Here is a 27,256-nt window from a genome sequence, read left to right as displayed (position 1 = left end):
GCTATGCTGATGAGGTAACGTTAACAACAGTACCATATCTGCTATGCTGATGTGATAACATTAACAACAGTACCATATCTGCTATGCTGATGAGGTAACGTTAACAACATTACCATATCTGCTATGCTGATGTGATAACATTAACAACATGACCATATCTGCTATGCTGATGAGGTAACGTTAACAACATGACCATGTCTGCTATGCTGATGTGATAACATTAACAACAGTACCATATCTGCTATGCTGATGAGGTAACGTTAACAACAGTACCGTATCTGCTATGCTGATGTGATAACATTAACAACATTACCATATCTGCTATGCTGATGAGGTAACGTTAACAACATTACCATATCTGCTATGCTGATGAGGTAACGTTAATAACATGACCATGTCTGCTATGCTGATGAGGTAACGTTAACAACAGTACCATATCTGCTATGCTGATGAGGTAACGTTAACAACATTACCATATCTGCTATGCTGATGAGGTAACGTTAACAACATGACCATATCTGCTATGCTGATGAGGTAACGTTAACAACAGTACCATATCTGCTATGCTGATGTGATAACATTAACAACATTACCATATCTGCTATGCTGATGTGATAACGTTAACAACAGTACCATATCTGCTATGCTGATGAGGTAACGTTAACAACATGACCATATCTGCTATGCTGATGAGGTAACGTTAACAACATGAGCATATCTGCTATGCTGATGAGGTAACGTTAACAACATGACCATATCTGCTATGCTGATGAGGTAACGTTAACAACAGTACCATATCTGCTATGCTGATGAGGTAACGTAAACAACAGTACCATATCTGCTATGCTGATGAGGTAACGTAAACAACAGTACCATATCTGCTATGCTGATGTGATAACATTAACAACATGACCATATCTGCTATGCTGATGAGGTAACGTTAACAACATGACCATGTCTGCTATGCTGATGTGATAACATTAACAACAGTACCATATCTGCTATGCTGATGAGGTAACGTTAACAACAGTACCGTATCTGCTATGCTGATGTGATAACATTAACAACAGTACCATATCTGCTATGCTGATGAGGTAACGTTAACAACAGTACCATATCTGCTATGCTGATGAGGTAACGTTAACAACAGTACCGTATCTGCTATGCTGATGTGATAACATTAACAACATTACCATATCTGCTATGCTGATGAGGTAACGTTAACAACATTACCATATATGCTATGCTGATGAGGTAACGTTAATAACATGACCATGTCTGCTATGCTGATGAGGTAACGTTAACAACAGTACCATATCTGCTATGCTGATGAGGTAACGTTAACAACATTACCATATCTGCTATGCTGATGAGGTAACGTTAACAACATGACCATATCTGCTATGCTGATGAGGTAACGTTAACAACAGTACCATATCTGCTATGCTGATGTGATAACATTAACAACATTACCATATCTGCTATGCTGATGTGATAACGTTAACAACAGTACCATATCTGCTATGCTGATGAGGTAACGTTAACAACATGACCATATCTGCTATGCTGATGAGGTAACGTTAACAACATGACCATATCTGCTATGCTGATGAGGTAACGTTAACAACATGACCATATCTGCTATGCTGATGAGGTAACGTTAACAACAGTACCATATCTGCTATGCTGATGAGGTAACGTAAACAACAGTACCATATCTGCTATGCTGATGAGGTAACGTTAACAACATGACCATATCTGCTATGCTGATGAGGTAACGTTAACAACAGTACCATATCTGCTATGCTGATGAGGTAACGTAAACAACAGTACCATATCTGCTATGCTGATGAGTTAACGTTAACAACATTACCATATCTGCTATGCTGATGTGATAACATTAACAACATGACCATGTCTGCTATGCTGATGAAGTAACGTTAACAACAGTACCATATCTGCTATGCTGATGTGATAACATTAACAACATGACCATGTCTGCTATGCTGATGAAGTAACGTTAACAACAGTACCATATCTGCTATGCTTATGAGGTAACGTAAACAACAGTACCATATCTGCTATGCTGATGTGATAACATTAACAACATGACCATATCTGCTATGCTGATGAGGTAACAAAACCGCTACCCTATAAATACCAGCGATGGTGATGAGGTAACGTGATAGACACCTGCTTTGCTGATGAGTGAGATAGGAACCGATTTGAAAAATAGAGTTTACTAGATGAAAGAAATGACAATCCATTCAGACCAGCCTTGCTGATTGAACTTTCATAACTACATTCGTCTCTTCTTCTACCTCGGTTAATGTCACACATCACACCTGAATAGAACAGAGGATCATTGTAAGATGCATGCTACAGATAACAAACCATTACCTGTGAATCCTCTGTCCGGAGCAGTATGAGGTCCCTCTCTGTGTTTTGGGAACACTAAGCAGTAGAGATGGAAACGACAGTGGCATTATAACAGTGGGAGGTCATCCTCTTCTCCTCCCCATCTCGATAGCTTTTTCTCTACCCTCCCTCCCTCTCTCTCTCTCTCTCTCTCTCCCTCCCTCCCTCCCTCCCTCCCTCCCTCCCTCCCTCTCTCTCTCTCTCTCTCTCTCTCTCTCTCTCTCTCTCTCTCTCCCTCCCTCCCTCCCTCCCTCCCTCTCTCTCTCTCTCTCCCTCCCTCCCTCCCTCCCTCTCTCCCTCCCTCCCTCTCTCTCTCTCTCTCTCTCTCTCTCTCTCTCTCTCCCTCCCTCCCTCCCTCCCTCCCTCATGCTCCCACCCTCACATTCCCTCCCTCCGTCACGCTCCCTCCCTCACAATCCCTCCATCACAATCCCTCCCTCCCATCCTCCCTCACAATCCCTCCCTCCCTCACAATCCCTCCATCACAATCCCTCCCCCCATCCTCCCTCACAATCCCTCCCTCCCTCACAATCCCTCCATCACAATCCCTCCCTCCCATCCTCCCTCACAATCCCTCCCTCCCTCACAATCCCTCCCTCCCTCCCTCCCTCCCTCCCTCCCTCCCTCCCTCCCTCCCTCCCTCCCTCCCTCTCTCTCCCTCACAATCCCTCCCTCCCTCACAATCCCTCCCTCCCTCCCTCTCTCTCTCTCCCTCACAATCCCTCCCTCCCTCACAATCCCTCCCTCTCTCTCTCTCCCTCACAATCCCTCCCTCCCATCCTCCCTCACAATCCCTCTGTGTTGAGACTTGGCTTTAATCACCCAGCAAGCGGCCATATGCAAAGATCAGCTCCATTGATTAAGTGTGATTAGGGAGAGTGGGAGGGTTATCATCTTCCATGCCTGATAGGGATATCTCTATATGGCTCCATGGGAGACTGGCTAGTTTACGTTTTCACATACAGGAGTGGTTAAAAGAATACTTTGCTCTTCTTTGTTTTCTCTTAAAACATAATGCAAAAGCTATTGTCTATTGTTTTGTTTTTTGTCAATTCTCATTCAGTAAGGCCTTTCACGGGCAGATCGAGTGATCATATCAGAATTTCTGCTTTGTTATTGACGTCAGTTTATCAGTTAAGTACCAGTGAGAATAGACTTCAGCTCTCAAGATCCAAAATGGCATCCTATGGGCCCTGGTAAAAATGTGTGTACTATGTAGGGAAAAGGATGCCAATGACAATCGTCATCGTCCACTCTCTAAACGACTGAGGAATATCTAGCAGCATCAGCTCAGTTCATGATTTCATAAACGATTTATTCCATAAATGATTTAATCCCCCCCATCGGCTTACAGATAGTCAGATATGCACCAGACTAGAGTACACACAGAGAGAAACGTGGATGTGTGATCTGTCCATTTTGAAAATAAGGTGAGGGGAGTCGTTAACTCCAGACAGGAATCACATCAAGCTGACCTACTGATGACCCATAGCTGTCCGAGAGGCTGTGTGTGTGTTTGCTTGTGTCAGTGATTGTGTCTGTGCATGTGTGTGTGCGTGTTACTGCCAAATCAAGTAGAGAACCCAGCTTTTAGTTTCAACGGTACTAACATTTTCTCCAGGGACAGAGAGAGCCATTGGTCAGATGCCCCTAGGCCCTCTAAACAAAAAGGAATCTTCATATCCACTTAAAACTAATTAACATACAGCACATACAGTAATCTGTATAGTAAGGCTGTCAAACCCATTCCATGGAGGGCCTAGTGTCTGCTGGTTTTTGGTTTTCCTTTAAATTAATACCTACAGGTGTCTTACAAATCAGTGACCTTAATTCTTCAATCAAGGACAAGGGAATAGCGAAAAACCCGCAGACACGTATGGCCTTCCATTGAATGAGTTTGTCTGTATAGTGTAGACAGAGAGACAGACACCATTTTATTTTTGTTCATGGAGGCATAACAATTATAATCTTCCCATTTTTCTCTCTGTCTTGAATGTCTCAGAGCAGATATACAATCATGAATGAGAATCAGAGAGAGCGACAGAGAGTAGCCTGCTACAGCAGAAGCTCCCTGTTGGAGCCTCCTGTGACAAAAGCTGTGTGGAAATGAATTTGGACTGCAGCTACTGTGAATGACCATGTCAGATTGCCCCTATGCAAAAACCCCAAATTAAGAGTAGAAGAGGAAGGACTACCGGCTTGCTCTATTAGCCACCTAGAGAGATAGTTGACACTTTATCTCCCTCAGAATGGCTGTGGTTCTTTCCCAAATAGAACCCTATTATCTATACAGCGCACTACTTTGGACCAGAGCGTTATGGGCCCTGAGCAAAAGCAGCAAACTATAAAGGGAACAGATTTCCATTTAGGACGCACCCAGGGAGAGCCTGATGACCATCAAGCCCAGTCTGACAAAGACTTTCTGCAGGAATGGATGATATTTGTAACAGGCCAACCGACCGACCACCGGGTTTTTATAATGTAGGTGTGTCTCAAGTGGCACCCTATTCCCTAAATAGTGTACTACTTTTGACCAGGATCTATGGTACTCTAGTCAAAAGTAGTGCACTATAGAGGAAATAGGGTGTCATTTGGGATGCATGTAGTGTCTCTAGGGTTGAGGGGGAGAGAGAGAAGATGAAGCGGATGAGATATTTGCTGTTTAACATCATGGGTTGCTAAAGCTAGGATAAGGACTTACGCTATCATCCAAGTCAAATATTATCTACAGTTGAAGTCGGAAGTTTACATTGACTTAGGTTGGAATCGTTAAAACTTGTTTTTCAAACACTCCACAAATTTCTTGTTAACAAACTACAATTTTGGGAAGTCTGTTAGGACATCTACTTTGTGCATGACACAAGTAATTTAACAATTGTTAACAGACAGATGATTTCATTTATAATTCACTGAATCACAATTCCAATGGGTCAGAGGTTTACATACACTAAGTTGACTGTGTCTTTAAACAGCTTGGAAAATTCCAGAAAATTATGTCATGGCTTTAGATGCTTCTGATAGGCTAATTGAATCATTTGAGTCAATTGGAGATGTACCTGTGGATGTATTTCAAAGCCTACACACAATACTCCATTATAACAATGCAAAAACAGTTTATTTTTTTTAAATTAAAAATAGAAATACCTTATCTACATAAGTATTCAGACCCTTTGCGTTGCGACTCAGGTGCATCATGTTTCCATTGATCATCCTTGAAATGTTTCTATAACTTGAGTGGACTCTACCTGTGGAAAATTCAAATGATTGGACATGATTTGGAAAGGCACACACCTGTCTATATAAGGTCCCATAGTTGACAGTGCATGTCAGAGCAAAAACCAAGCTATGAGGTCAAAGGAATTATCCGTAGAACTCTGAGACAGGATTGTGTCGATGCACAGATCTGGGGAATGGTACCAAAACATTTCTGCAGCATTGAAGGTCCACAAGAACACAGTGGCCTCCATCATTCTTCAATGGAAGATGTTTGGAACCACCAAGACTCTTCCTAGAGCTGGCCACCTGGCTAAAATTAGCAATTGGGGGAGAAGGGCCTTGTTCAGGGAGGTGACCAAGAACCCGATGGTCACTCTGACAGAGCTCTAGAGTTCCTCTATGGAAATTAGAGAACCTTCCAGAAGGACAACCATCTCTGCATGCAGGCTCAATTTGGTGTTTGTCCCATTTTGTGAATTCTTAGTTGGTGAGCAGACCCCAGACCTCACAACCATGAAGGACAATGGGTTCTATACCTGTTTCAAGGATTTTTTTGCCAGATCCTAATTGGTATGTTGAATATTATGTTCCTTTTGATGCCAGAGAAGGCCCTTCTTGCCTTGTCTCTCAGATCATTCACAGCTTTCTGGAAGTTACCTGTGGTGCTGATGTTTAGGCCGTGGTATGCATAGTTTTTGTGTGCTCTAGGGCAACGGTGTCTAGATGGAATTTGTATTTGTGGTCCTGGCAACTGGACTTTTTATTTTGTAACATTATTATGTTGGTCTTACTGAGATTTACTGTCAGGGCCCAGGTCTGAGCCAATCGGTTGTGTTGTGACAATGTATGGGTGGTATACAGAAGATAGCCCTATTTGGTAGAAGATCAAGTCAATATTATGGCAAGAACAGCTTAAATAAGCAAAGGGAAATGTCAGTCCATAATTACTTCAAGACATGAAGGTCAGTCAATTCTGAAAATGTCAAGAACTTTGAAAGTTTCTTCAATTGAAGTTGCAAAACCATCAAGCGTTAAAATGAAACGTAACGTGACGTGGTGTGATCATAACAACATACAGGAACTCAAGTCCTTCTGTTCACCTGATTTAGAATTCCTCACAATCAAATGTCGACCGCATTATCTACCAAGAGAATTCTCTTCGATTATAATCACAGCCGTATATATTCCCCCCCAAGCAGACACATCGATGGCTCTGAACGAACTTTATTTGACTCTTTGCAAACTGGAATCCATGTATCCGGAGGCTGCATTCATTGTAGCTGGGGATTTTAACAAGGCTAATCTGAAAACAAGACTCCCTAAATTTTATCAGCATATCGATTGCGCAACCAGGGCTGGAAAAACCTTGGATCACTGCTATTCTAACTTCCGCGACGCATATAAGGCCCTGCCCCGCCCTCCTTTCGGAAAAGCTGACCACGACTCCATTTGGTTGATCCCTGCCTACAGACAGAAACTAAAACAAGAAGCTCCCGCGCTGAGGTCTGTTCAACGCTGGTCCGACCAATCTGATTCCACACTCCAAGACTGCTTCCATCACGTGGACTGGGATATGTTTCGTATTGCGTCAGACAACAACATTGACGAATACGCTGATTCGGTGAGCGAGTTCATTAGAACGTGCGTTGAAGATGTCGTTCCCATAGCAACGATTAAAACATTCCCAAACCAGAAACCGTGGATTGATGGCAGCATTCGCGTGAAACTGAAAGCCCGAACCACTGCTTTTAATCAGGGCAAGGTGACCGGAAACATGACCGAATACAAACAGTGTAACTATTCCCTCCGCAAGGCAATCAAACAAGCTAAGCGTCAGTATAGAGACAAAGTAGAATCTCAATTCAACGGCTCAGACACAAGAGGTATGTGGCAGGGTCTACAGTCAATCACGGATTACAAAAAGTAAACCAGCCCAGTCACGGACCAGGATGTCTTGCTCCCAGGCAGACTAAATAACTTTTTTGCCCGCTTTGAGGACAATACAGTGCCACTGACACGGCCCGCAACTAAAACATGCGGACTCTCCTTCACTGCAGCCGACGTGAGGAAAACATTTAAACGTGTCAACCCTCGAAAGGCTGCAGGCCCAGACGGCATCCCCAGCCGCGCCCTCAGAGCATGCGCAGACCAGATGGCTGGTGTGTTTACGGACATATTCAATCAATCCCTATCCCAGTCTATTGTTCCCACATGCTTCAAGAGGGCCACCATTGTTCCTGTTCCCAAGAAAGCTAAGGTAACTGAGCTAAACGACTACCGCCCCGTAGCACTCACTTCCGTCATCATGAAGTGCTTTGAGAGACTAGTCAAGGACCATATCACCTCCACCCTACCTGACACCCTAGACCCACTCCAATTTGCTTACCGCCCAAATAGGTCCACAGACGATGCAATCTCAACCACACTGCACACTGCCCTAACCCATCTGGACAAGAGGAATACCTATGTGAGAATGCTGTTCATCGACTACAGCTCGCATTTAACACCATAGTGCCCTCCAAGCTCGTCATCAAGCACGAGACCCTGTGTCTCGACCCCGCCCTGTGCAACTGGGTACTGGACTTCCTGACGGGCCGCCCCCAGGTGGTGAGGGTAGGCAACAACATTTCCACCCCGCTGATCCTCAACACTGGGGCCCCACAAGGGTGCGTTCTGAGCCCTCTCCTGTACTCACTGTTCACCCACGACTGCATGGCCATGCGCGTACGCCTCCAACTCAATCATCAAGTTTGCGGACGACACAACAGTGGTAGGCTTGATTACCAACAACGACGAAACGGCCTACAGGGAGGAGGTGAGGGCCCTGGTGTGTGGTGTCAGGAAAATAACCTCACTCTCAACGTCAACAAAACTAAGGAGATGATTGTGGACTTCAGGAAACAGCAGAGGGAACACCCCCCTATCCACATTGATGGGACAGTAGTGGAGAGGGTAGTAAGTTTTAAGTTCCTCGGCGTACACATCACAGACAAACTGAATTGGTCCACCCACACAGACAGCATCGTGAAGAAGGCGCAGCAGCGCCTCTTCAACCTCAGGAGGCTGAAGAAATTCGGCTTGTCACCAAAAGCACTCACAAACTTCTACAGATGCACAATCGAGAGCATCCTGTCGGGCTGTATCACCGCCTGGTACGGCAACTGCTCCGCCCACAACCGTAAGGCTCTCCAGAGGGTAGTGAGGTCTGCACAACGCATCACCGGGGGCAGCCACTTTAATAATGGGAATTGATGGGAAATGATGTAAAATATATCACTAGCCACTTTAAACAATGCTACCTAATATAATGTTTACATAGCCTACATTATTCATCTCATATGTATATGTATATACTGTACTCTATATCATCTACTGCATCTTTATTTAATACATGTATCACTAGCCACTTTAACTATGCCACTTTGTTTACATACTCATCTCATATGTATATACTGCACTCAATACCTTCTACTGTATCTTGCCTATGCCGCTCTGTACCATCACTCACTCATATATCTTTATGTAAATATTCTTATCCCCTTACACTTGTGTCTGTAAGGTAGTAGTTTTGGAATTGTTAGCTAGATTACTTGTTGGTTATTACTGCATTGTCCGAACTAGAAGCACAAGCATTTCGCTACACTCACATTAACATCTGCTAACCATGTGTATGTGACAAATAACATTTGATTAGATTTGATTTGATTTGTTATGATAAAACTAGCTCTCATGAGGACCGCCATAGGAAGTTATCTGCACCTCAGGGCCAAGAAACCTGAGCAAAGGACATTAGACTGGTGAACAGATGATCTCTGCATATGTGGTTCCCTCGTGAAACATGGAGGAAGTGTGATGGTGTGGGGGTGCAAACCATCCCATCTGGTTTGCTCTTATCAAATCACATTTTATTTGTCACATGCGCCGAATACAACAGGTACACTTACAGTGAAATGCTTACTTACAAGCACTTAACCAACAATGTAGTTTTAAGAAAATACCTATAAAAAAAGTATGAGATAAGAATAACAAATAATTAAAGAGCAGCAGTAAATAACAATAGCGGGGCTATATACAGGGGGTACCAGTACAGAGTCAATGTGCGGGGGAACCGGTGTCGAGGTAATTGAGGTAATAAATCAAATCAAATCAAACAAATTTATTTATATAGCCCTTCGGACATCAGCTGATATCTCAAAGTGCTGTACAGAAACCCAGCCTAAAACCCCAAACAGCAAGCAATGCAGGTGTAGAAGCACGGTTGTTAGGAAAAACTCTCTAGAAAGGCCAAAACCTAGGAAGAAACCTAGAGAGGAACCAGGCTATGTGGGGTGGCCAGTCCTCTTCTGGCTGTGCCGGGTGGAGATTATAACAGAACATGGCCAATAAGTAACAAGTACTTGTAGGTAGACTGACTATGCATAGATCAAACAGAGAGTGGCAGCAGCATATAAGGGGGGGGGTCGCAATGCAAATAGTCTGGGTAGCCAATTGATGAGCTGTTCAGGAGTCTTATGGCTTGGGGTAGCTGTTTAGAAGCCTCTTGGACTTAGACTTGGCGTTCCGGTACCGCTCTGCGGTAGCAGAGAGAACAGTCTATGCCTAGGGTGGCTGGAGCCTTTGACAATTTTTATGGCCTTCCTCTGACACCGTCTGATATAGAGTTCCTGGATGGCTTGGCCCCGGTGGTGTACTGGGCAGTACGCATTACCCTTTGTATCGCCTTGCGGTCGGAGGCCGAGCAGTTGCCATACCAGGCGATGATGCAACCCGTCAGGATGCTCTCGATGGTGCAGCTGTAAAACATTCTGAGGATCTGAGGACCCATGCCAACTCTTGTCGGTCTCATGAGGGAGAATAGGTTTTGTCGTGCCCTCTTCACAACTGTCTTGGTGCTTGGACCATGTTAGTTTGTTGGTGATGTGGACGCAAAGGAACTTGAAGCGCTCAATCTTCTCCACTAAAGTCATGTCATGACGTGGCCCTTACTGGGTGTAGATCGTGGCTTCCCCCTCTCTCTCACTCTCTCCTACACCCAGGTTCTGTTATCTCAGACCATAAATTCCTGGCGGAGACTGTCCTCCCGGTTATTCAGAGAGAGAGACCACAGAGTGAACAAAGGACTTCACTTGGCCGAACTCCTAAATACCCAGAATTTGAGAATGGAACAATATTCCTATTTTAGAGAATGTGTAAATGGTCAGTGGAGAAGGCTGCTAATTATTGTATAAAATGAATGAGTAAAGATGAAACTATTTGTGAAATTATGTAATGTGAAGTTAACCTTTAATTTGATATAATTGTATTCCTGTAAAGTTTAACGAGTCAGCGGCCACGCCCCCGTGAGCACAGACATGATCTGGTGTCATGGAACCACCTTTTATATTGTTACGAATAAAACCCTCTCCTGAGGAAATTCACATCAGAACCTACAAACCACGGTGTAAGCTAATGATTTTTGACACGACAGGTCCGTCAACGAGATTGGGGGTGTGCTCTGTCTTCCATTTACTGTAGTCCACAATCGTCTCCTTCGTCTTGATCACGTTGAGGGAGATGCTGTTGTCCTTGCACCACAAGGTCAGGTCTCTGACCTCCTCCCTATAGGCTGTCTCATATTTGTTGGTGATCAAGCCTACCACTGTTTTGTCATCAGCAAACATAATGATGGTGTTGGAGTCGTGCCTGGCCATGCAGTTATGAGTGAACAGGGAGTACAGGAGGGAACTAAGTACGCACATCTGAGGGGCCCCCGTGTTGAGTATCAGCGTGGCGGATGTGTTGTTACCTACCCTTACCACCTGGGGCCGGCCCTTCCAGTTGCAGAGGTAGGTGTTTAGTCCCAGGGTCCTTAGCTTAGTGATGAGCTTTGAGGGCACTATGGTGTTGAACGCTGAGCTGTAGTCAATGAATTGTGTTCTCACATAGGTGTTCCTTTTGTCCAGGTGTGAAAGAGCAGTGTGGAGTGCAATAGAGATTACATCATCTGCAGATCTGTTAGTGTGGTATGCCAATTGGAGTGGGTCTAAGGTTTCTGGGATAATGGTGTTGATGTGAGCCATGACCAGCCTTTCAAAGCATTTCATGGCTACAGACGTGAGTACTACAGGTCGGTAGTCATTTAGGCATGTTACCTTAGTGTTCTGGCACAGGGATTATGGTTGTCTACTTGAAACATGTTGGTATTACAGACTCAGACAGGCTCGTGTCACTGGGCAGCTCTCGGCTCTGCTTCCCTTTGTAGTCTTTAATAGTTTGCAAGCCCTGCCACATCCGACAAGTGTCAGAGCCGGTGTAGTACGATTCGATCTTAGTCCTGTATTGACACTTTGCCTGATTGATGGTTCGTCGGAAGCATAGCGGGATTTCTAATACGCTTCTGGGTTATTGTCCCTCTCCTGTATTGACACTTTGCCTGTTTGATGGTTCGTCGGAAGCATAGCGGGATTTCTAATACGCTTCTGGGTTATTGTCCCTCTCCAGTATTGACACTTTGCCTGTTTGATGGTTCGTCGGAAGCATAGCGGGATTTCTTATGCGCTTCTGGGTTATTGTCCCTCTCCTGTATTGACACTTTGCCTGTTTGATGGTTCGTCGGAAGCATAGCGGGATTTCTTATACGCTTCTGGGTTATTGTCCCTCTCCTGTATTGACACTTTGCCTGTTTGATGGTTCGTCGGAAGCATAGCAGGATTTCTTATACGCTTCTGGGTTATTGTCCCTCTCCTGTATTGACACTTTGCCTGTTTGATGGTTCGTCGGAAGCATAGCGGGATTTCTTATACGCTTCTGGGTTATTGTCCCTCTCCTTGAAAGCGGCAGCTCTACCCTTTAGGTCAGTGCAAATGTTGCCTGTTATCCATGGCTTCTAGTTGGAGTATGTACATGCTGGTAACTTCTGGTGGTAGCTCTACTGGCAGCTCTTGATAGTGTCTGTTGTAATGGATACGTCAGGCTTCCATTGTTCTCAGAATAGAATAGTTTCGGTTTTATTCGTAACAATAGAAAAGGGTGGTTCCGTGACACCAGATCATGTCTGTGCTCACCGGGGCGTGGCTGCAGACTAGTTAAACTTTACAGGGAATAAATGTATCTCAAAATTAAAGGTTAACATCACATTACATCATTTCCTAAATAGTTTTATCTTTACTCTTTCATTTTATACATAGAATTACATGCAAACACCATAATTGAGAAATGTCCTCATTCAGAGATATAGTTATGTGTGATTCCTGTCCTTCATGAGGTCACCAAATGAAACACACTCAACATCACTGTCCCTTAAGTGCAAACGGACCATTCCCACAAGTGGACATATTGTTTCATACTCCCATTTCGGGCATTTATGAGTTCGGCCACGTGAAATCCTTTGTTCACTCTGTGGTCTCTCTCTCTGCATGTAAAAGGGGAGAGAGTCTCTGCCAGGAATTCACGACCTGAGAAAACAGGACCTTGGTGTAGGAGTGAGTGAGAGAGGGGAAAGCCATGACCTACACCACAAAAAATACTGATGAAAACTCTCTAGGTAGATTATGTGGTCTACAACTTATCATGAGGTACTCTACCTCAGGCGAGCATTACCTTGAGACTTCCTTAGATATCATTTACCAGCTGTTGTTTACATATATGGATAGTCCCGCGCCCCATATCTTACCAGAGGCTGCTGTTCTATCCTGCCGATAGAGTGTATAACCCGCCAGCTGTATGTTCATAATGTCGTCGTTCAGCCACAACTCAGTGAATCATAAGATATTACAGTTTTTAATGTCCCGTTGGTAGGTTATATGGGCTTTCAGTTTGTCCTATTTATTTTCCAGCGATTGAAAGTTAGCTAGCAGGACGGAAGGCAAAGGCATATTAGCCACTCGTCGCCTGATCCTCACAAGGCACCCTGATCTTTTTCCGTGAAATCTCTGAAGTTTCCTTCTACAGCGAATGACGGGGAACTGGGCCTAGTCGGGTGTCTGTGGTATATCCCTCCCGTCCAACTCATTGAAGAAAAACTTGTTGTCTAATATTAGGTGAGTAATTGCAGTTCTGATGTGCAGAAGCTCTTTTCGGTCATAAGAGACGGTAGCAGCAACATTATGTACAAAGCAGGTTACGAACAATGCAGAAAAACAAACAAAATATCAGGGTTTGTTAAGAGTCTATAAGACGGCAGCCGTCCTCTCCGGCACCATCTTTTGTTACATAGTGGGAATGTAATTGGTTTTCAACAGGACAATGACCCTACACACCTCCATGCTGTGTAAGGGCTATTTGACCAAGAAGGAGAATGATGGAGTGCTGCATCAGATGACCTGGCCTCCACAATCACCTGACCTCAACCCAATTGGGACGAGTTGGACTGCAGAGTGAAGGAAAAGCAGCCAACTGGTGCTCAGCCTATGTGGGAACTCCTTCAGGACTGTTGGAAAAACATTCCAGGTGAAGCTGGTTGAGCGAATGCCAAGAGTTTTTATCAAGGCAAAGATTTTATCAAGGCAAAGGGTGGCTACTTTAAAGATTCTAAAATATATGTTGATATGTTCAACACTTTTTTGGTTACTACATGATTACATTTGTCATTTCATAGTTTTGATGTCTTCACTATTATTCTAAAATGTAGAAAATAGTAAAAAATATATATATAAAAAAAACTTGAATCAGTATGTGTGTCCAAACTTTTGACTGGTACTGTATGTTGAAGAGGGTGGAGCTGCATCCCTTTCTCACCACACGGCCCTGTTGAAAGCAACGTGTGTGTTTTTTGTCAATTTTAACACACACTTGTTGTTTGTGTACATGGATTTTAGATTGTCATAACTTTTTCCCCAACACCCCTTTCCACAAATTTGTATAGCAGACCATCATGCCAAATTGAGTCAAAAGCTTTTTTGAAATCAACAAAGCTTTTATAAGTCTTTGCCTTTGTTTTGGTTTGGTTTGTGTATTTGCCAATTATGGTGTGCAGGGTGAATACTTGGTCTGTCATACGTTCATTTGGTAAAAAGCCAATTTGACTTTTGTTCAGTACATTGTTTTCACTGAGGAAATATACAAGTCTGCTGTTAATGAGAGGATTAACCCAAGGTTGCTGTTGACGCATATCCCACAGTATTTATTGGGGTCAAATTTATCTTCACTTTTGTGGATTGGGGTTATCAGTCTTTGATTCCAAATATTGAGGAAGATGCCATAGATGAGGATGATGTTAAGGAGTTTAAGTATAGCCAATTGGAATCTGTGGTCTGTATATTCTATCAATTAATGTAGGATACGATCAACACCGACGTTGGAGGGTTTGTATTTTGTCCAGTAGTTAATTCAATGTAATTGGAAAATCCACTGGGTTATGGTAGTATTTAATAGCTGATTCTAATATTTGTAATTGATCATGTATATGTTTTTGCTGTTTGTTCTTTGTTATAGAGCCCAAAAAATTGGAGAAGTGTTTTTTCCACACATCTCTGTTTTGGATGGATAACTCTTTATGTGGTTGTTTGTTTAGTGTTTTCCCAGAAGTGGTGGATTCTATGGATTCTTCAATTACATTGAGCTGATTTCTGATGTGTTATTCCTTTTTTTGTAGTTTAATTCTGTATCGTTTTAGTGATGTACCATAGTGAAGGCGTAGACTCAGGTTTTTGGGGTCTCTATGTTTTGGTTGGATAGGTTTCTCAATTTCTTTCTTCGGTTTTTACATTCTTCATCAAACCATTTGTCATTGTTGTTAATTTTCTTAGGCTGTCAACTTTAAATGTTTTGATTTGATAGGGAAGCTGAGAGGTCAAATATACTGTTTAGGCTTTCTACTGCCACGTTTACACCTTCACTATTACTGTGAAATGTTTTGTCCAGGAAGTTGTCTAAAAGGGATTGAATTAGTTGTTGCCTAACTGTTTGGTAGGTTTCTACACTACTTTCCTTCCATCTATAGCATTTTTTAATATTGGTGGATGGGACTCACTACCAGCTCTCTGTAACCTAGAGGGAAACCAGTGGGTCCGTCTCCTCTATAACATTTCTTGTTTATTTTATGAAGTCTGGGTTCTTTAGGCCAACGGCAGATGACCTCAGACCTTGTATATTCCAGGATGAGATAGCAAAATCTTTGTGTTTCTTAGTGTCTAGTGTTGTTTTTGTGTGATTTAGGCCTGGACCATTGCTCAAGGTGTGAGCAGAGCATGTTTCCTACTAGGGCCTCCAGGTTGTTTGTACCCGTGTGAATTATAATGTGGCTGGGGGACCGTAGTTTGTCCTCTGACAACAGCTCCAGGGCATGCCTAGTGTTTGTCCTCTGACAACAGCTCCAGGACATGCCTAGTGTTTGTCCTCTGACAACAGCTCCAGGACATGCCTAGTGTTTGTCCTCTGACAACAGCTCCAGGACATGCCTAGTGTTTGTCCTCTGACAACAGCTCCAGGGCATGCCTAGTGTTTGTCCTCTGACAACAGCTCCAGAGCCTAGTGTTTGTCCTCTGACGACAGCTCCAGGGCATGCCTAGTGTTTTTCCCCTGACAACAGCTCCAGGGCCTAGTGTTTGTCCTCTGACAACAGCTCCAGGGCCTAGTGTTTGTCCTCTGACAACAGCTCCAGGGCCATGCCTAGTGTTTGTCCTCTGACAACAGCTCCAGGGCCTGCCTAGTGTTTGTCCTCTGACAACAGCTCCAGGGCCTGCCTAGTGTTTGTCCTCTGACAACAGCTCCAGGGCCTAGTGTTTGTCCTCTGACAACAGCTCCAGGGCCTAGTGTTTGGGGACCAGAGTTTAGCCATTTTGTGGGTTTATTATCTTGAATGTATTTGCCATTTGAGTCAGTGAGGAGCACAATTCCTGGCTTTTGTGTGTTCTCAGTGAATGTGTGGGGAATGTCAATAGAGCTATCGGGGAAGCTGACAGGGGGCTGCTAGGAGGGGTGGGATCTGTTGTGTTGGTGGGTCCTGTCTTGTCTGTTCCATTGTGGTGTTGAGGTTGTGGTCCGGGTCTGAGGTGGGCTGTTCTGCTGACTTCTCTGGGGGAGTGTCCTGCTCTCTGTCACACCTCAGCTTTCTCACCTCCTCCTTCAGTGCTGTTAGCTGTCCCATGTGTTCCTCTCTCTCCTTCTTCACTGCTGTTAGCTGTGTCATGTGTTCCTCTCTCTCCTCCTTTACTGCTGTTAGCTGTGTCATGTGTTCCTCTCTCTCCTTCTTCACTACTGTTAGCTGTCCCATGTGTTCCTCTCTCTCCTCCTTCACTGCTGTTAGCTGTGTCATGTGTTCCTCTCTCTCCTCCTTCACTGCTGTTAGCTGTCCCATGTGTTCCTCCCTCTCCTCCTTCACTGCTGTTAGCTGTGTCATGTGTTCCTCTCTCTCCTCCTTCACTGCTGTTAGCTGTCCCATGTGTTCCTCCCTCTCCTCCTTCACTGCTGTTAGCTGTGTCATGTGTTCCTCTCTCTCCTTCTTCACTGCTGTTAGCTGTCCCATGTGTTCCTCTCTCTCCTTCTTCACTGCTGTTAGCTGTGTCATGTGTTCCTCTCTCTCCTCCTTTACTGCTGTTAGCTGTGTCATGTGTTCCTCTCTCTCCTTCTTCACTACTGTTAGCTGTCCCATGTGTTCCTCTCTCTCCTCCTTCACTGCTGTTAGCTGTGTCATGTGTTCCTCTCTCTCCTCCTTCACTGCTGTTAGCTGTCCCATGTGTTCCTCCCTCTCCTCCTTCACTGCTGTTAGCTGTGTCATGTGTTCCTCTCTCTCCTCCTTCACTGCTGTTAGCTGTCCCATGTGTTCCTCCTCTCCTCCTTCACTGCTGTTAGCTGTGTCATGTGTTCCTCTCTCTCCTTCTTCACTGCTGTTAGCTGTCCCATGTGTTCCTCTCTCTCCTTCTTCACTGCTGTTAGCTGTGTCATGTGTTCCTCTCTCTCCTGCTTTACTGCTGTTAGCTGTGTCATGTGTTCCTCTCTCTCCTTCTTCACTGCTGTTAGCTGTGTCATGTGTTCCTCTCTCTCCTTCTTAACTGCTGTTAGCTGTCCCATGTGTTCCTCTCTCTCCTCCTTCACTGCTGTTAGCTGTCCCATGTGTCCCTCTCTCTCCTTCTTCACTGCTGTTAGCTGTGTCAGGTGTTCCTCCCTCTCCTCCTTCACTGCTGTTAGCTGTGTCATGTGTTCCTCCCTCTCCTCCTTCACTGCTGTTAGCTGTATCATGTGTTCCTCTCTCTCCTTCTTCACTGCTGTTAGCTGTGTCATGTGTTCCTCCCTCTCCTCCTTCACTGCTGTTAGCTGTGTCATGTGTTCCTCTCTCTCCTTCTTCACTGCTGTTAGCTGTCCCATGTGTTCCTCTCTCTCCTCCTTCACTGCTGTTAGCTGGCCCATGTGTCCCTCTCTCTCCTCCTTCACTGCTGTTAGCTGTCCCATGTGTTCCTCTCTCTCCTCCTTCACTGCTGTTAGCTGTCCCATGTGTTCCTCTCTCTCCTCCTTCACTGCTGTTAGCTGTGTCATGTGTTTCTCTCTCCTCCTTCACTGCTGTTAGCTGTGTCATGTGTCCCTCTCTCTCCTCCTTCACTGCTGTTAGCTGTGTCATGTGTTCCTCCCTCTCCTCCTTCACTGCTGTTAGCTGTGTCATGTGTTCCTCTCTCTCCTTCTTCACTGCTGTTAGCTGTGTCATGTGTTTCTCTCTCCTCCTTCACTGCTGTTAGCTGTGTCATGTGTTTCTCTCTCCTCCTTCACTGCTGTTAGCTGTGTCATGTGTTCCTCTCTCTCCTTCTTCACTGCTGTTAGCTGTGTCATGTGTTCCTCCCTCTCCTCCTTCACTGCTGTTAGCTGTGTCATGTGTTTCTCTCTCCTCCTTCACTGCTGTTAGCTGTGTCATGTGTTCCTCCCTCTCCTCCTTCACTGCTGTTAGCTGTGTCATGTGTTCCTCTCTCTCTTCCTTAAGTTCTCTCACCTCAGTCCGGAGTGCAGCAAGCTCTCTCAGACAGCTGTGGATCTCCACCTTCTGCCCTCCGGGTTTTGTTGTGGGGGTGTTGTTGTGCTGGTCTGTTTTGTGGGTCTGTTCTGTCTGGATTGTGTGGACTAGCACTCTGAGCTCCACCATGTCTCTCTCCAGCTCTGCGAATGTATCCCTCTCAATGATGGAGGAGCAGTGCACTTGTGGACCTGGGTGTGTTCAGTGCTTGGGGGGTTGACTATCCTCATCTGTAGAACAGTTTGAAGAGGTGTGCCCTTCTTCCTGGCTGAGTCGTTTACGAGCTCCCTGTGACTAGCCCGAAGAGCAGTTCATGTCTGTTTTATTGGCGTTGTCATTGTAAAACCAAACTTCCTTGAAACTGATGTTAAAGACATACTGTAGCTATGTGTGTGTGTGAAGAAATGTTTGAAGCTGCTATGGCTGATAAAATAAATCAATAAAAGGGGTTAACATTTGTCCTTTGACGAAAATGTAATTTATTTAGGTGTCAAGAAAGCTGTTATTTAGGACAACCATACAAAATAGAGATAAAACATTTTATTCTAGGTTAAGGTCTTAATGAATGGTGTCTCACTGGGCACAGATGTCAGTTTTGATTTATTTACATTTGGCTGAGTTGTCAACTAACGTGGATTCAGAGTGAAATCAACAAAACATTTTACCATGTCATTGGATTTAGCTAAAAAGTTGAGTATAAAAAAGGCAAGATTTTTGGGTTGAAATAATGTGGAACATGTTTTGATTCAACTACATTTCAAGTAGACCACCACAGTCCCTGTGCCCAAGAACGCCAGTGGGGGGCAAAAATTAGCGTCAACAATTGTACATGTAAATTAAAAAAGCAGGCTCCACTGCAGACTTTTTTAAGAAGAAAAAAACACTAGTTGAACAGAACAGTGACAATCAAGGGGTTTAGAAGTCCATTGGCTTCCGTCACAGTGGGGATGCAGGAACTCAAAACAATGTTCTGCCTCAAGTAATTATGTTTCCACTGTCGTTAACTCAAGCTGAGACTTTCACGATGCTGCCAGAAGGTAGGGCTGCCATCTTATCAGCTCTCAACCAATCATGCAAAAAAAAAAATCATGTTGTTCTTAACTTGTTTTGTACATAATGTTGCTGCTACTGTCACTCATGACCTAGGAGAGCTTCTGGACATCAGAACTGGGATTATTCACCTCAAATTTGATGAGAAGTTCTTCTTCAATGAGTCGGACACAAGGGATATACTGCAGACACCCGACCAAGCCCCGATCCCCGTCATTCGCTGGAGAAAGAAACTGAGATTTCGAGGCAAATGATCAGGGCGGCTTGCGAGGATCTGGCGACGAGTGGAGAATCTGCCCTTGCCTTCCGTCCTGCTAATATTGCACTTGTGATTTCATGAATATAAATATTTTTAGTAATATTATTTGAATGTGGCGCTCTGCAATTCAGCGGATGTTGATGACAATTGTCCCACTAAAGGGATCCGTGCGGCAAGAAGTTTTTAATGTCGTCGTTCAGCCACAACTCGGTGAAACATAAGATATTACAGCTTTTAATGTCCCATTGGTAGGATATACGTGCTTTCAGATCGTCCCATTTATTTTCGTCCCATACCAATATTTAAAATAAATGGGACGATCTGAAAGTACTAATATTACTAAAGATATTTGTATTCATGAAATCACAAGTGCAATATTGCAAAACACAGTTTAGTTTTTTGTTAATCCACCTGTCATCTCAGATTTTGAAAATATGTTTTACAGCGAAAGCAATCCAAGCATTTGTGTAAGTTTATCGATCACTGGACAAAACAATGTGAACATAGCATCAAAGTAGCTTGGTCACGGAAATCAGAAAAGCAATCAAATTAATCGCTTAACTTTGATGATCTTCGGATATTTTCATGCACGAGACTCCCTTTTACACAATAAATGTTCCTTTTGTTCCATAAAGATTATTTTTATATCCAAAATACCTCTGTTTGTTTGGTGCGTTATGTTAAGAAATCCACAGGCCCGAGCGGTCACGACAACCCAGACGAACATTCCAAATAATATCCGTAATGTCCACAGAAACATGTCAAACGTTTTTTATAATCAATCTTCAGGTTGTTTTTAATGAAATCAGACCTTGTTGCTTGTCCGATAATCTACCATTTATATAGGAGTGGTTAAAACATGCTAATAATGGTCCTTTGAGTATATAAAAAAAAGTTTGGTATACTTCCACTGGTATGCCATCCAGCCCTGGAGTTTTCCCAGCCTTAGAGGCTTTAACTGTATCAAGAAGTTCCTCTGTATTTTGGCAAATGATTTCACATGAGTCTTTCTGTACAGATGTTAATTTTACATTATTACTAGGAAAAAAATCCATACAATTGGCTTCGGTTAGTGGACATGGAGGAGACTGAAACGAAAACATATCCTTAAAGTACTTTACTTATCATATCATATAATATCATTCATTGAATCATGTCTGACTCCATCATTTGTAACAAGTTTCAATAAAAAAAAATTGGTAGCATTTCTATATTGAAGATTGACAAATCATTTGTATTTTTCCCCATTTTCCATCCAGTTTGCTTTATTTTTATAAAATATTTCACTGGATCTTTCTTGAATATGTTCCTCCATTTATTTTTGTTATTCTTCTAACCTATTCTGTGCCTCTATGGTACAATTTCTATTGCTATCTACCTGTACTGTTAGTCCTTCGTGTTCGTAATAATGATGATTGGACCATTGAATTCCACATATTTTAATGAAAGTGAAACTAAGCAACGACAAAAACAAATAAACAATAAAATAACAAAGAACCGTGACTACAGATATGCTATGTGCACTAACTCAAAAAACATACATACAAACAATATCCCATAACCCACAGTTGGAAGAAATTAGAGACAAATTTTCTCCCAAAAGAGAAAATAAACCTAGAACCTCACATATAAATAATAAACTAGACTAAAACCCCTAGTCACGTCCTGACCTACTCTACCATAGAAAATATAGGGTTCTATGGTCAGGACGTGACACCTTTGTTAATATGGACTCTTTTGATCTAAATTGCTTTTGTTTTGCAGATGAGAACTGAATTGCATGGCCTCTAAAGGCACATTTAAAAGTGTCCCATACAATAGGGGATCTGCTGTACCTTTGTTATGTCTGAAAAAGTAAGTTATACATTCTTCTGTCCTAGATCTAAACAATTCATCATCTAGTAGGCTTTGATTACATTTCCAATATCCTCGCCCTCGTGGAAATTCTATATGCCAATTATGTGATGATCCGACTGTATTCTATCCCGTATTCTGTCCCCAACAACACATCTTAAACTTTTGTTGCCAGAGAGAATGGCATAAGAAAGTAGTCAAGACATCTAGCTTGATTAAGCCCCTGCCATGTATATTGTCTAGGGGTTTTTGTATGTCTAGGGGTTTTTCTAGTCTCTGTGTTTATATGTCTATGGTGGCCTAGATTGGTTCTCAATCAGAGGCAGCTGTTTATCGTTGTCTCTGATTGGGGACCATATTTAGGTAGCCATATTCCTTGGGTATTTTGTGGGTTGTTATTCTATGTTTAATTGCCTGTTTGCACTAGTCATATAGCTTCACAGTTCGTTTTGTTGTTTTGTATAGTTTTGTTCAGTGTTCTCTCTTTCATTAAAGAGGTATGTACGCTTACCAAGCTGCACCTTGGTCTCCTCGTTATGACGACCGTGACAGAACAACCCACCATAAAAGGACCAAGCAGCGTGAAAAGGAGGAGCAGCGTTTGATGGAGCAGACAGCATGGACATGGACATGGGACGAAATACTGGACGGTAAAGGATCCTGGACGTGGGAGGAAATACTGGCAGGAGAGGATCACCTACCATGGAGGTAGGTGGAGATGGCACGGGAAGAACGGTGACGATATGAGGGTACACGGCTAGCACGGAAGCCCGAGAGGCAGCCCCAATCATTTTTTGGGGGTGGGCACACGAGGAGATTGCATGAGTCAGGTCGGAGACCTGACCCAACTCCTCGTGCTTACTGTGGGGAGCGTGTTACTGGTCAGGCACCGTGTTATGCGGTGGAACGCACGGTGTCTCTATCTCTATAGAATGGGCATCACACCAGGAAGGAGGGTGCCGGCTCAGCGCTCCTGGTCTCCAGTGTACCTCCTTGGACCAGGATATCTTGCGCCGGCTCTGTGTACTGTGTCTCCGGTGAGTCTGCACAGCCCAGTGCTTCCTGTGCCAGTGCCCTGCATTTGCAGCTCAGCTCTACACTCCAGACCTCCAGTGCCCCTCCCCAGTCCAGTACGTCCTTTGCCTGCTCCAAGCACTTGCTCTGAGGTGCGTGTCACCAGCCCAGTACCACCAGTGCCGGCACAACGCATCAGGCCTTCAGTGTGCCTCCAGAGTCCAGTACGTCCTGTTCCTCCTCCCCGCACTCGCCCTGAGGTGCGTGTCACCAGCCCGGTACCACCAATGCCAGCACCACGCACCAGGCCTCCAGTGCGCCTCGGCAGTCCAGTACCCCCTGTTCCTGCTCCTCGCACTCGCCCTGAGCTGCTTGTCCCCAGCCCGGTACCACCAGTGCCGGCACCACGCATCAGGCCTACAGTGCGCCTCGGCAGTCCAGAGCGTCCGGCGACAGTACCCAGTCCAGAGCGTCCAGCGACAGTTCACAGTCAGGAACCTCCAGCGACGGTCCACAGTCCGGAGCCTACGTCGACGGTCCCCAGTCCGGAGCCTCCAACGACGGGCCACAGTCCGGAACCTCCAGCGACGGTCCACAGTCCGGAGCCTACGTCGACGGTCCCCAGTCCGGAGCCTCCAACGACGGGCCACAGTCCGGAACCTCCAATGACGGGCCACAGTCCGGAACTTCCAACGACGGGCCACAGTCCGGAACCTCCAATGACGGGCCACAGTCCGGAACCTCCAACGACGGGCCACAGTCCAGAACCTCCAGCGACGATCCACAGTCCGGAGCCTACGTCGACGGTCCCCAGCCCGGGGCCTCCAGCGACGGTCCCCCGTCCAGAGTCTCCAGCGATGGTCCCCAGTCCGGGGTTTCCAGCGAAGGTCCGCAGTCCAGAGCCTCCGGCGATGATCCACGGGTCAGTGCTACAAGAGCGGACTCAGTGTAAAGAAGGGGGGCGGCGTCCAGTACCAGAGCCGCCACCGAGGTTAGAAGCCCACCTAGACCCTCCCATATAGGTTTAGGTTTGCGAACGTATATGTTTATTGTCCAATAACATATTTAAAATAATCCATCTACCTTGATGATCTGTTTGGACAATTTGAACATTTGGATCAAAATTACTGTTAATTAATAACATCACCCCTTTTGAATTTCTTTGAGCACCCAGTCCTTTTTCCACAAATCTTCATCTAAAATTGTTGAATGAGTTTCCTGTAAACAATATATATTATATTCCTTATCTTTTAGCCAGGTAAATACTGATCGTCTTTTCGTATTATCTGCTAAGCCATTACAATTGTAACTGGCTATACTTATTTCACCACTTACCATAATGAGACATAACTTTCAATTCTATTTATCAAAATATATGTTTGTAAACGTACCGTTAAAAAGTAACATGATGATTGAGTGTCTATATAATTGTACCATGATATTTGCATTGCTACTAAGTAAACATCCACTTGGTCCCCACTATTCCACCCTCTATGGTGGTCTCCTTGAATCATGTTGGTGTTACAGACTGGTCAGGGATAGGTTGAAAATGTCAGTGATGACACTTGCCAGCTGGTCAGCGCATGCTTTGCATACACGTCCTGGTAATCAGTCTGAATGTTAACCTGTTTAAAGGTCTTACTCACATCGGCTGTGGAGAGAGTGATCACATAGTCATCCGGAACAGCTAGTGCTCTCATCCATGGTTCAGTGTTGCTTGCCTCGAAGAGAGCATTGAAGGTATTTAGCCTGTCTGGTAGGCTTGTATCAATGGGCAGCTCTCGGCTATGTTTTCCTTTGTAATCCTGCTCGTTTGCAAGCCCTGCAACATGTGACGAGCGTCAGATCCCGCATATAAGGATTCGATCTTAGTCCTGTATTGATGCTCTGCCTGTTTGATTGCTCACTGGAGGTCATAGTGTCTCGCTCCTTGAACGCAGCTAGGATGTTGCCTGTAATCCATGGCTTCTGTTTGTTTACTTACCGTCACCGTGGGGACAACGTCGTCGATGCACTTATTAATGACACCAGTGACTGATGTGGTAAACTCCTCAAAGCCATCGAATGAATCCCACACACACACACACAAAGAGAGAAAGTCAGAGAGAAAAAGAGGAGAGTCAGAGAAAGAGAGAGAGTCAGAGAGAGAGAGTCAGAGAGAGAGAGAGTCAGTGAGAAAGAGAGAGAGTCAGAGAGAAAGAAAGAGTCAGAGGGCGAGTGTCAGAGGAGTGTCAGAGAGAGTGTCAGAGAGAGTGTCAGAGAGTCAGAGAGACAGTGTCAGAGAGAGAGTCAGAGGGAGAGAGTCGGAGAGAGAGAGGGAGAGAGAGCGAGTCAGAGAGAGAGTCTGAGGGAGAGAAGGGAGAGGGAGGGTGTGTCAGGAATGAAGGATTAGGAACCAGTTTTGCACTAAATGATTGAATATGTCAGCTATTCATCAGCATAGCATTCCACCACCAACTCTAGAGAGAACAAAAGACTAGGAGCATGAGGCATGCTCTGCCTTCTTAGGAACACGAGGCATGCTCTGCCTTCCTAGGAACATGAGGTATGCTCTGCCTTCCTAGGAACATGAGGTATGCTCTGCCTTCCTAGGAACATGAGGTATGCTCTGCCTTCCTAGGAACATGAGGTATGCTCTGCCTTCCTAGGAACACGAGGCATGCTCTGCCTTCCTAGGAACATGAGGTATGCTCTGCCTTCCTAGGAACACGAGGCATGCTCTGCCTTCCTAGGAACATGAGGTATGCTCTGCCTTCCTAGGAACACGAGGCATGCTCTGCCTTCCTAGGAACATGAGGTATGCTCTGCCTTCCTAGGAACACGAGGCATGCTCTGCCTTCCTAGGAACACGAGGTATGCTCTGCCTTCCTAGGAACACGAGGCATGCTCTGCCTTCCTAGGAACACGAGGCATGCTCTGCCTTCCTAGGAACACGAGGTATGCTCTGCCTTCCTAGGAACATGAGGTATGCTCTGCCTTCCTAGGAACATGAGGTATGCTCTGCTTTCCTAGGAACATGAGGTATGCTCTGCCTTCCTAGGAACATGAGGTATGCTCTGCCTTCCTAGGAACACGAGGCATGCTCTGCCTTCCTAGGAACATGAGGTATGCTCTGCCTTCCTAGGAACACGAGGCATGCTCTGCCTTCCTAGGAACATGAGGTATGCTCTGCCTTCCTAGGAACACGAGGCATGCTCTGCCTTCCTAGGAACACGAGGCATGCTCTGCCTTCCTAGGAACATGAGGTATGCTCTGCCTTCCTAGGAACATGAGGTATGCTCTGCCTTCCTAGGAACATGAGGTATGCTCTGCCTTCCTAGGAACATGAGGTATGCTCTGCCTTCCTAGGAACACGAGGCATGCTCTGCCTTCCTAGGAACATGAGGTATGCTCTGCCTTCCTAGGAACATGAGGTATGCTCTGCCTTCCTAGGAACATGAGGTATGCGCTGGCTTCCTAGGAACATGAGGTATGCGCTGGCTTCCTAGGAACATGAGGTATGCTCTGCCTTCCTAGGAACATGAGGTATGCTCTGACTTCCTAGGAACATGAGGTATGCGCTGGCTTCATAGGAACATGAGGTATGCGCTGGCTTCATAGGAACATGAGGCATGCTCTGCCTTCCAGACTCCAGAATAGCTTGACCTCTGGAACATGGTAGCACCGCCCAACAACACTGCAATACACCGACCAAATGCACATTACAATGACCCAGAGAGAGAGAGAGAGAGAGAGAGAGAGAGAGAGACAGACAGACAGACAGACAGACAGACAGACAGACAGACAGACAGACAGACAGACAGACAGACAGACAGACAGACAGACAGACAGACAGACAGACAGACAGACAGACAGACAGACAGACAGACAGACAGACAGACAGACAGACAGACAGACAGAGAGGGACAAAGAGAGAGAAGGAAAGCGAGAGAGCGGGGGGGGTGGGTTCGCAAGCTAACATATTATAGACACAATATGCACATAAGATTGTGTACAGGTATACAGATGCACACACAGAGGTTCGTTATTTATCTGTGTCTCAATGGAGTCTGTCAAAACTAGCCCTAACCTGCCATAGTGACGGATACAAGCTGCTGAGTGAGAATTTCTACCAGTAGAGACAGTGCATTAAAATCCCAATGCACAGCTTCTGCTCATTGTGACAGTGTACTTTTAGGGAATAGGGTACTATATTAATTTCACTGTTGATGTAGTTCTGTCACATATTGGTAAGGTATAACAATGGGAAAAGTTCAGTTCCAACAATGTACCAGAAGAAGTGAAACGTTAAAGTACTGTATGTGTCTAATTACTTTAACAGTGGATGAAAATGTTAGCCTAATAACACTAAAAGATGGAAAATGAAAATACTGGATCATGCCATCATCGTCATACCTTCACTCTCTCGTTTTATTTTCACATATTCACTATTGACATTTCATGTCGAAGAAATTCATCATTTCAAAGTATTCATTCTGACATTTGCACATCCCAAGCGGTCAATAAGAACAGCAGACTGTCTGATTTCA

Source organism: Oncorhynchus nerka, linkage group LG12 (genome assembly GCF_034236695.1).
Source record: "Oncorhynchus nerka isolate Pitt River linkage group LG12, Oner_Uvic_2.0, whole genome shotgun sequence".
Taxonomy (NCBI): domain Eukaryota; kingdom Metazoa; phylum Chordata; class Actinopteri; order Salmoniformes; family Salmonidae; genus Oncorhynchus; species Oncorhynchus nerka.
This window is presented reverse-complemented; position numbering follows the sequence as displayed.